Below are 12,029 nucleotides of genomic sequence, written 5' to 3'. Positions count from 1 at the left end.
ATACAGACTGCACCCAGCTGCAACAACCGCTGCGTGGAAACTACGCTAACATAAATGGTTCATGATCCACTCGACACGCTTCAGAAGGGCTATTTTTGTTCTGAGCACTTAACCATGTATAACTCCCACTTGCACCGTTTTCATTTCCGGCCAAGCTCCGCGTATACGATGAATCTGGGCGAAACAGTAGACGGGGAGCAGGCGCGGTCTCCTCGTCACAACGGCATAGCGTAAGCGGTGAGTCACGCGGCGGGCCCGCGCACCACACACCCAGCTGCTGTCGCGTTAGCAAACTGAACCACGCATAGTTTGCGTCCGCGAGCGACCGAAAGAAGACGAGACAGCAAGTCTAAGCAGAAACCCGCAGATCCTCTGCAGCAACATAATTCAAGAAGCTGCTGTCGCGCGAAATAGAGACATAGGAAATGCGCTGTCCTCAAATAAAGTAGGTCGACGAGCTGCTATTGGCAAAATTAGACGAATTCACTGTTAGTCTAAGAAGTAAAAAGTCATAGCTACATGTTTCACATCCGTCCCCAATACACGCCCGAGTCAAGATGGCCGAGCGGTCTAAGGCGCTGCGTTCAGGTCGCAGTCCACTTCTGTGGGCGTGGGTTCGAATCCCACTTCTGACAAAAGATTTTTATCTGCGTAGTGAAGTTACGTTATGCTTACTAAAGACTAAAATGATTTGATTCACAGCACTGTGATGTCATTCAAACAACTAAACGCTTCAGACTCTGGCAATGTTTATTTTGCTCTCTCACAGACCATGCAGATAAAATCAGCTGTTGTGGTATTATGCTCTATTTACTCTACTCCCACAGGTACAATCACCAATGATCTTCCTATGTCAACATAACAAACAAAATTCGATGTAACAAAAAATATTACCACTGATATAATCACGAGCTGAATGTAACCTTTTTTATGACGACAAAAAATTAATTGCTTTGTGTTTCCTCATTTCTTTATTCCTCTGTTGCCGATGACAGAAACAGTATTTTATTTTTATCGATTTTATGTATCAACTATTTATCATGCAGTAAAGTATTTTCGTTAGTAATTTCCGTTTTTGATAATTACTTAGGAACTGTGTATAATGTAGCGGTGCCATTTCTTGTTTCTAACGTTAATCTCTTCATAAAAGTTCCGTGATTAATTTTACGAGGTTTTCCACAGGGTACAGCACCTCTCTTTCTGAAAGTAATGATACAAAAAGTTACATAGCAAAGATTAAAGTTTTTCAATAGTTCCGTTTCAGCCGCGCTCGCGAGTGGCCGCTGTTAACTGTTGCGCTGCACTTCAGTGTTTACATCGCTGTACTTGTGCTTCGCCGAGTGCCGTCCGTCCGTTAATCTTTGTGTTTGTTCCTGTTCCTTGTGATCTGATCGCTCTTTCTGGTCTTGCTGCTGCTACTTGGAATTTCGGTTGTTTAACCGAAATTGCTTCGCTGGATTAACCATGGCTACAAACCTCAGGAAGAATACTCTGGTATTTGCTTTTGACAAGGAATCCCGTCCTGTTCAGCCGACATCCCTGGAAATAGATGACTGGATTACACAGGTAATTGGTCTAAATTCTGAAACCGTTCATACCTGGCAACTGGATCAGGAAAAATACTGTGTTTTTGTCAAGTTAATTAGTGCTTCCACTGTTGATAAAGTGTTACGAAAGTGGGGCTATGAAGTAGATTTTTTGCATAGAAATGGTTATAAAAGTAAGGTTTCCATCTATAGAGCGGACATTCATTACAAAACCGTTCGTGTCTTGAATCTTCCCATTGAAATTGAAAATGATAAGATTAAGGAAGCTCTTTCAAACTACGGAGACGTTAAATCAATTGCAAATGAAAGATGGTCGCCTCGCTTTAAACTGCAGTGTTTTAACGGGGTCCGCTGTGTGGAGATGGACGTTAAGACGAATATTCCGTCTCACATAACTGTTTGTGGGTATAAGGCACAAATTGTTTATACAGGTCAGGAAGCTACATGTCATATATGTAACGAAACCGGCCACTTCAGACAGGAATGTCCGCGGCGAACTGTTGTTCTTAAAAGTAATTTGATACAGCGTCAGAAGCTTACCTTAAATGATCTGTTACCAAAGAATAGCCCGGAACAACTGGTTGAGGATGTTAACGCAGCGGGCCAAGCTGATGTCTCCCTTCACGATAACAGTCAATTTCCCCCGTTAACAACAAAAGGAAACCCTGTTGCCACTACTCGTGAAACTGAAACGCAACCGAAAAAACGACCTCTGGAGATAACTGATAGTTGTTCAGAGGACGAGCTGTCTTGTCCCACTCCCTCACTTCGCAAGCAAAAACAGTGCGATGAGGAGGCAGAGGAACCTGAAGGCAAAATGCGAATGGAAACTAATGAACAGAAAGATAATACACATACGGTACCAGAAAATGAAGGGGGTGTAAGCAGCATTAATTTGCAAGAAACACCAGGTGCAGTAGCCGATTGCAAAGATCAGAATCTATCTGTTAATAAACAGATTCAGGGAGAGATTGCAAAACTGCAGTCTCCACTTGTTTCCCTCGATCAGAAAGTGAGTGAAATTACTAAAGAAAGAGGAAGTGGTGGCCAAACTGAAATCACGGTCAACACCTCAGGGCAGGCGCCGCCGGCAACCGAAATTGCGAAAGCGTCTGCTGCTGCTCCAGATAAGCCGCGAAGTAAAATACCGACACAACCAAATGAGAATGTAGTTCGTAACCAAGGGAAGGGAAAATCCGGTAGGGGCGACCCAAGCCCAAAGAATGTTCAGTCCGAAACGGTCGTACACGAATCACTGGAGGAAAAATCAGAAAGTTTACCAGGAAATCACTCTGCTTGCGTTACAAGAGAAAACATTAGAAGCAGAAAAAAACGGGACAGTAACTAATAAACTGACTGAAGTGTTATTCCATGTTCAGCCTTCCGAGAAAGCTGTTAGAGCTTAACTGAACCCTGAACCACATGAAACTATATTAGTTCTTCAAAACAACTACATAGTGACAGCACAATGACGCAATCTTATTCTGTCACCACTATAAACATAAATAAAATCACGACCGGTTTGAAATTATCGGCCCTTAAGGAATTTTTGTACGAACAAGAAGTTCTAATTTCGGATTTGGTAATTCCCGGTTTTGTCAGTTACATAAATGTGTCTCCCGAAACAAGTGTTGGAACAGCTATTTTGTTGAGGGAAGGGATTGCAGTAAGCGAGGTGGAACGACTGGAATCCGGAAGAGGAATAGGACTAAATATCTATGGTGTGACTATCGTCAACTTGTACGCCCCTTCAGGAAGTTCTCATCGAGCTGACAGGGCACGTTTCTTCAAAGATGACCTGATATACTTGTTAAGGAAATCGCCAAGACAGTTATTACTTGGAGGTGATTTTAATTGTGTTTTAAATCGAAAAGATCAGTTACCTAATTTTAATTTCTCAAGTGAACTAAAACAACTTGTTACTGGTTTAGAATTAAAGGATGTATGGGAAATAAAATACCCCTCCAGTGTTGAGTTCACTTATGTCACGGCAATATCACGCAGCAGGATTGATAGACCATATATTTCTAAAAATCTCGAAACTTCCGTGACAAAAGTAGAAACCATTCCTACGTACTTTTCAGACCATTCAAGTGTCTTAGCTTGCATAAATCTAACAAGACAGCCGGTTCGCCGATTCAAGAATCAGTGGAATTTGAACACTTCCTTGTTAGTAAATCATGATTTAGAAGATCTGATTAAAGAAACATGGGCAATATGCCTGCGAGCCCGTAGTAGATATGCCACTGCTATTGACTGGTGGGTTAAAATGGCAAAGCCAAAGTTGATGAAAGTTCTTATTCAATACAGTGCCCAGAGCGCAAGGGAAATGAAATGCACTATAGAGTATTACTATTCCGTTTTGAGAGATCTATATGATCAAGTCTCAGCAGGTTCCTCACTTCGGATAGCAGACATCAAAAAAGTCAAAGCCAAGTTACTTAATATCAAGAGAAGTCAAATGGAAGGGTTGAAAATAAAATCGAAGGCAAATTCGGTGTCAGAAGATGAAACTACTTCCCTATATCATTTAGTGAAGCATACGAAAAACGGGAGAAGGACTTTTATTGATGAAATTCGAACAAAACACGGTACGATTCTCAGAACCCAGCAGGATATCATGGACGAGATTTATCGCTATTATTGCGAGCTATATTCTGTACATCAAAGTAGAGATGCTTCCTTGGAAGAATTCCTTGACATCCTAGCCCCACAGCTGACAGATGATGACAACGAAAATTTTCTCGAGGTTGTCACTGAAGAAGACGTGTATGAGACTCTGTGCGCCTCACCACCAAAAAAATCCCCAGGACCGGATGGTCTGCCAGCAGAGTTTTACATCCGTTGCTGGCCAATAGTAGGTGCAAAAATCACGGACATTGTAAATGAGGTTATTCAGGGGAAAATGATTCCGGCTGAGTTTAAGGAGAGTAAAATTGTTTTGGTGCCAAAAAATAATGGAAACAAAGATTTAAATAATTTTCGTCCAATTTCACTGCTGAATTCTGATTATAAATTAATAGCTAGAATAATAAACAAGAGAATTTCATGCCTTACAGATAAAATAATTAGTCAACATCAGAACTGTGCACAAGGCAGAACCATTTTTCAAAATCTAGCGGAATTCAGGGATATCATTGCAATAACTTCTGTAACAAACATAAAGTGTGCCTTATTGTTTTTAGATTTTTATAAAGCGTTCGATTTAGTAAATCATGAATATCTTCTACAGGCATTGAAGAAAATAGGTTTCAACGATAGGGTCATACAGTTGATTAAGAACATAGCAACTGGAATAAATGCTAAAATAGCGGTGAATTGTCAACAATCCAGGCCGATGCAAATACAACGAGGTGTTCCTCAAGGAAGTCCTCTGTCCATGTCGCTCTTCGCAGTTTCGCTGGAACCTTTCCTCCGACATGTCCATGCTACATTAAAAGGCTTAACATTATCAGGACGTAAAACAGTTATAAGAGCCTATGCTGACGATATAGGGGTCATTATAAGGAATAATGACGAGGTAACCACACTAGCAACGGTGATTGATTCGTACTGTAGAGCATCTGGAGCCAATGCAAACGAAAAAAAAAAGTAAGATGTTAAATCTCAGAGGTTTTGATAATATCAACGTCGAGTGGGCAAAAATAGTCCGACAACATAAAACACTTGGGATCACCCTGACAGCATGTCCTATGAAAATGACGGCTTTAAATTGGAAAGTTGCAGCAGATAAAGTGCAAGGAGCCATTGTAGAGAATTTAACTCGATATATGAACCAAGTTCAAAGAACACAGTATATCAACTCATGCATCCTTGCTAAGGCTTATTATACTGCCCAGCTGTTTCCAATACCGAGAATGATAGCGAGGAGAATAATGTCCAAAATCACCAACTTTTTGTGGAGAGGTGAAGTGTTCAGAGTACCTGCTAAAGTAGCCACTTTAGATCCTAAAAATGGTGGACTAGGATTAACTGATATAACGGATAAAGCCTCTGCTCTTTTTATCAAAAGGCAAGTTAATTTAATAAGAGACTCGCGAGAAAGCATAACCAGCCAACTTTTCGAGATCATTAAACCTCCAAGCCTGCTTCCCCCGATTGACGTGCAGAATATCAACAGTCGCTTACAGCACGTGAGGATTTTCTATGTTGAGTATAGTTATGTCAGTGTCGAACTCAGGCAGTCACGACACTTAACATCGAGAGCCATAATGCGGGAAGGAAGAAACAAAATAGAACGACAGTTTCCAAACATTGAGTGGACTGAGATTTGGAAAAACATTAGTTCTAATGTGCTCACGTCTAACATAAAAACGGCATGGTACAAGACAGTTAACAACATAGTTAGCACCAATGAAAGACTGCACGCAATCGGACTCTGTGAAACAAATTTATGTCAACAATGCCATCTAGTTGACACAATAATTCACAGATATACTTGCAGTGGTCACATGAATAGTTGGAAGTGGGTCCGAGAGCAAATAGCTCTGATTACAAGAACATCCCCTGAGAATATATCGCTGTCATTGATACACAGGCCTGACGCACGCTATTTCCCAGAAGCAAAAAATAACGCTGTGCACTGGTTGCTGGGAAATTTTGTTAACTACGTCCTTAACAAATTAGGATCCGATAGCATCAGAGAGTTCAAGGTACACATGCTGTGTGAGTTTCACAAAATTAGAAGCTATTCGAATCACAAGAAAAAGTTCGGTAATATGTTAAAAATTGTATTTGAAAGGATAGGCATTGGTTAATATACAAAAGAAGACTGTGTTGACAGTGATGTATTGTAGTTACCTTAAGGATACTATTTAAGATTTTACAGTATATTAATGATGTGTACTTTTTCTACTTCAGAGAGTAGTTTTTGCAACTTATAAGCAATTGTACAGAACTTATGTGACATTGAGATTGTGTGTCGAAATAGTGTCAAAACACAAAACATTAAAGGTGCATTATTGGCTTATACTAGAAATTTGGAAATAGACAGTTTTTGTAGAAATGTCCTTATCGATCATAAGATTCTATCTGATAAATGTAATATTCAATGGCTGGCACATTGCCCTGTTCATTTTTGCACTGTGATGTGTAAGTCAGTTTCTCAGTGAAAGACTGATTATATAGATCTGATCCAGTGAAAGACTGATTATAGATCTGATCACTTCAGATTCAATTAATGTCCAGAAAGTGTAGTTGGAAGGCTAGTCAAATTTATTATATATCTCCTTTCCGCCATTCTCAAGAATTTCAGAAATTGTCTAATATGATTATTAAATGTTTTAATTAAAATTATCCCTCAACTTGCTGATATCCATCATAAAGAAATTATGCTTCTGTAAAGATTGCACCTCATGTAATTCAAAGTGCAGATTTTACTTCTTCAGGTTGAAGTTTGAATGTCTTTAAAAATTTTGTTCTTGATGTTTAAATTAATTCTTTCTTGTAATTAGTCAGTAACACAGTCCTCTGTTGTCTTTCCTTAACGTCAGCGTAACTGAAATGTTTAAATAACTTCATGTATGCATAACTTAGTATGTATTTGGAGTGTAACATTGTTTTTTTAATAAATGGTTTTATAAAAAAAAAAAGCGGTCTAAGGCGCTGCGTTCAGGTCGCAGTCCACTTCTGTGGGCGTGGGTTCGAATCCCACTTCTGATAAAATATTTTTATCTGCGTAGTGAAGTTACGTTATGCTTACTAAAGACTAAAATGATTTGATTCACAGCACTGTGATGTCATTCAAACAACTAAACGCTTCAGACTCTGGCAATGTTTATTTTGCTCTCTCACAGACCATGCAGATAAAATCAGCTGTTGTGGTATTATGCTCTATTTACTCTACTCCCACAGGTACAATCACCAATGATCTTCCTATGTCAACATAACAAACAAAATTCGATATAACAAAAAATATTACCACTGATATAATCACGAGCTGAATGTAACCTTTTTTATGACGACAAAAAATTAATTGCTTTGTGTTTCCTCATTTCTTTATTCCTCTGTTGCCGATGACAGAAACAGTATTTTATTTTTATCGATTTTATGTATCAACTATTTATCATGCAGTAAAGTATTTTCGTTAGTAATTTCCGTTTTTGATAATTACTTAGGAACTGTGTATAATGTAGCGGTGCCATTTCTTGTTTCTAACGTTAATCTCTTCATAAAAGTTCCGTGATTAATTTTACGAGGTTTTCCACAGGGTACAGCACCTCTCTTTCTGAAAGTAATGATACAAAAAGTTACATAGCAAAGATTAAAGTTTTCCGAATGTAAGTGCCAGCAAGGAAGTCATTCTTCATCGATGGAAATTTCAAACAAAAGGAGAATACAAGCTTTCGGCAAGTGCTTACACACAAGAATGATGAAGCTTAGATGACTTGATCGCATAACTAACAGAGAGCTAGTGACTCGAGTTGTAAAGAAAAGATATCTGTAGCATAATTATAAAAGGCATCGGTTGGTAGGACACAATCTGAGCCATCAAGGAGTCTTCCGTAGAGGGTAAAAATTGTCGAGGCAGACCAAGACGAGAATACAGTGTGCAGGTTTCAAATGGCTGTAGGCTGCAGTAGTTTGCAGAGATGAAGTAGTTTGCACAGAAGAGACTAGGGGGGAGAACTGCATCAAATCAGTCTTCGGACTGAAGACCACAACTATCGAAGCTTGTCTGCAGTTTGTGTAGTTGACTACAGATGTTTGTCTGTCTTGTATCACATATCCGCACTGGCTGCCAATGGCTGGATTAAAACACCTCTCTATATTGTTTCCGTTTCCGGAAAATTTCGGTTGTGAAATCATTTTGAAATGGTTGCGTTAAGTACAACCGATCAAAATCAAAACACTTGTTTTAGAGACAAAGAACTCTTCAGATCTCACCTGGTCTAAACATAGGTTGGCCGCATTACCGCACTTAGCAATTAAATGCCCTACGCCAAGAGTACCTGAATAGCAGTGATATGACATACCGCTTAGGAGCGTTAGATGTGAAGGAGCACAAGTGAATTTAATCTGAATTTTGTTATACTTTGTGCTCATAATGCTGACCAATCAGTAGCTGTGCAGCCATTATCTGATGTAATTCAATACGACTTAAGCAACGATGTAGGCAACCTAATCGTGAATAATGTATCGGAGAACTCACGTTTACACAAGCCCTTTTGCAAATGAAAGGCACTTCCTAAGCACACACTGAACGAAGTGATTACTATAATGTTGAGGTAATGTTATCCCACAATAATAAATTATCATTATTTAATATGGGCTACACAATTTTCGTCGAGTGGGCCCATCAGCCCGCAGCTATCTCCAAGAACTTTAATGATATACTTCCTCAGTTCCGATTTGAAACTACAACGCTCGACGATCTGTTAGCAGCATGACGAGCAGCAGAGTTAGTTAAAAAGCTGTGTGACGAGCAGGAATCTGCTGTAAACAGCATTCAGTATCTACAAATGCTGGTAGCTACACTCATGTTCAGAAGACCGTGAACATCTTGAACGACTGGAGATAGGACGGCTATATTAACAGGACGTGTACATTTGTATCTTCTGCAGAAATGATTAGCATCTGAACCACGTCCGTTAGCGGTTTCAAGGTCAACATCGATGTCGCGGCGCAACGCCACATACCGATAAAAAGTGCCTGCGGTACTCGTTGTCGTTATAAAACGAAGGTAATAGATCAGCGTGACTTCAACAGGCGTGAAGGAGGCGTCGCAGACGTATGCGCGAATCGTGTCATCAAATCAGAGAATCTGAAAGAGCGCGCATTATTGGCATGAGAGAACGTGATGCATCCATCCGGGAAACTGCTGCTCGTGTGGGACGAAGTGTTTCGGCAGTGCAACAGGAAACCCGTTTAACACGACCAGACGGGTCAGGTCTCACCACCCAAACCACCACCTGAGAAGATCGACACCTCATCCGAACGGCACTGCAGGACGGGTCTGCGTCTTCCTCGGCTCTGGCGCAACAGTGGAGCAGTGTAATACATCGTACACTATCAGGGGCGAGAGTCCGTAGCTGATTTGTAAGACAAGGGTTACTTGCGCGCCGTCCACTTCTCTGCCTACCTTTGACGAATGTACAGAAACGTACTACACGTCAATGGTATATGGAACGACGTCACTGGGGCCAGGAATCACATCAGGTAGAGTTTCAGGAAGAATCCAGGTCCTGTTTGTTTGGAAATGATGGCCACATTTTGGTTCCCCTCAGACAAGGGGCGCGCCATCACAGTGACTGGACTCGCACAAACACAGCGCCAAGTCAAGGCCTTATGGTGTCTTATTCTATTGGTTATCTACATCTACATGGATACTCCGCAGATCACATTTAAGTGCCTGGCATAGGGTCCATCGAACTACCTTCACAATTCTTTATTATTCCAATCTCGCATACCGCGCGGAAAGAACGAACACCTATATCTTTCCGTACGAGCTCTGATTTCCCTTATTTATCGTGGTGATCTTTTCTTCCTATGTAGGTCGGTGTCAACAAAATATTTTCGCATTCGGAGGAGAAAGTTGGTGATTGGAACCTCTTGAGAAGATTCTGTCGCAACGAAAAACGCCTTTACTTTAATGTTGTCCAGCCCAAATTCTGATCATTTCTGTGACACTCTCTCCCATATTTCGCGATAATACATAACGTGCTGCCCTTCTTTGAACTTTTTCGATGTACTCCGTCAGTCCTATCTGGTAAGGATCCCACACCGCGCAGCAGTATTCTAAAAGAGGACGGACAAACGTAGTGTAGGCAGTCTCCTTAGTTGATATGTTACATTTTCTATCCTGCCAATAAAAGGCAGTCTTTGGTTAGCCTTCCCCACAACATTTTCTATGTGTTCCGTGCAAGTTAAGTTGTTCGTAATTGTAATACCTAGGTATTTAGTTGAATTTACGGCTTTTAGGCTAGACTCATTTATCGTGTAACCGAAGTTTAACGAGTTCCTTTTAGCACTCATGTGGATGACCTCACACTTTTCGTTATTTAGGGTCAACTGCCAATTTTCGCACCATTCTGGTATCTTTTCTACATCGTTTTGCTGTTTGTTTTGATCTTATGATGATTTCATTAGCCGATAAATGACAGCGTCATCTGCAAACGACCTAGGACGACTGCTCAGATTGTCTCCCAGATCGTTTACATAGAGAAGGAACAGCAAAGGGCCTATGACACTATCTTGGGGAACTCCAGAAACTACAAGTCACAGCTGGTGCGGGTCCAGGGCACTGTGACCAGTGTGACCTAGGTGAATGAGTTCCTGTGACCCGTACCCATACTCTCTCTGCACAACACCCCAGACGCCATTTTCCAGTAAGACAATGCACGAACACGTTGCTTCTTGTTGATGGTGTTAGGACAGCAACCAGCCACAAATTTACTTTTGAGTTCCTTTATTCAAAGGAAACCGTTACCGGTTTCGAATCGTTGCGATTCATCATCAGACGGTTTACACGCTTTCTTTCTGACATTTGGTGTGTTTTTATAGATTAATTGTCCTAAAATATAAATAAAACATAATTACAAACACGTCACACACAGATGGTTGCGTTGCAGATTTTCGTTGCATGTGACTTACGTGAAGCGTCGGTTTCGAGTGATTGTTTTCATAACGTTCATCCAAACGATGTAAAGGCATTCCCACTGCATCCTCGTTGTTGCACACATAATAGTTCTCACTGTACACTTTAGATTTGTCGCTGAGATCATTCCAACCACGCACCACATGTTTTGGTACGTACAAAGAGCTTACAAACATACGAGTGTCACAGATGCTATGATATATCGTAACATTTGACGATGATGTCCTATGTTTGGAAAGGATCATATATTCTTTTACAAAAGTGTAATGCCTTTTACGTTAGTGCAGAGAGATTGAATTACTATTTTTTTAAATCTGATATTGCTAATTTAATTATAAAGTTTTTTACATATATTTAGAACTATATAGGTAAAATAGTATATTATTTTATTACATTTGGCAGTATGAGAATTATAGTAACATATAAATTTTCTATTTGATCTGCAGATAGGTGTATTAATATTATTTGCTTTGGAGGCTGGAAAGTAATTTTTGGAAATTTTTCAGGAAAGGGGTGTTAACCAACTCTGTTTGTTCGTTAAGGATATAGTCTGGGGTGCTGTTTTTGTGTGTGTGTATTTCTAATTCTTCTAATATATTCATAGTGGCTCCTTTTTCTGTTAGATGCAAAATCTTTAAGTTGTCCTCAATGTTTCCCACTGAATGGTTTTCTTCAGCAATATGGGCTGCAAATGCTGATTTGTTCAAGTGTGTGTGACGTGTTTGTAATTATGTTTTATTTATATTTTAGGACAATTAATCTATAAAAACACACCAAATGTCAGAAAGAAAGCGTGTAAACCGTCTGATGATGAATCGCAACGATTCGAAACCGGTAACGGTTTCCTTTGAATAAAGGAACTCAAAAGTAAATTTGTGGCTGGTTGC

General features: G+C 40.0%; 1 non-coding gene across 1 annotated transcript; it reads left to right on the top strand.

The window, feature by feature from the left end:
• Nucleotides 1–551: 551 nt before the first annotated feature.
• On the top strand, nt 552–635 carry Trnal-cag (transfer RNA leucine (anticodon CAG)). The gene has a single exon. It is a non-coding gene; the product is annotated as a tRNA-Leu (tRNA).
• The last annotated feature ends 11,394 nt before the right edge of the window (nt 636–12,029 follow it).

This window comes from Schistocerca nitens, chromosome 4, assembly GCF_023898315.1.
Source record: "Schistocerca nitens isolate TAMUIC-IGC-003100 chromosome 4, iqSchNite1.1, whole genome shotgun sequence".
NCBI lineage: Eukaryota > Metazoa > Arthropoda > Insecta > Orthoptera > Acrididae > Schistocerca > Schistocerca nitens.
The sequence above is the reverse complement of the archived record's forward strand: the minus strand, read 5'-3'. Positions and strand labels throughout refer to the sequence as shown.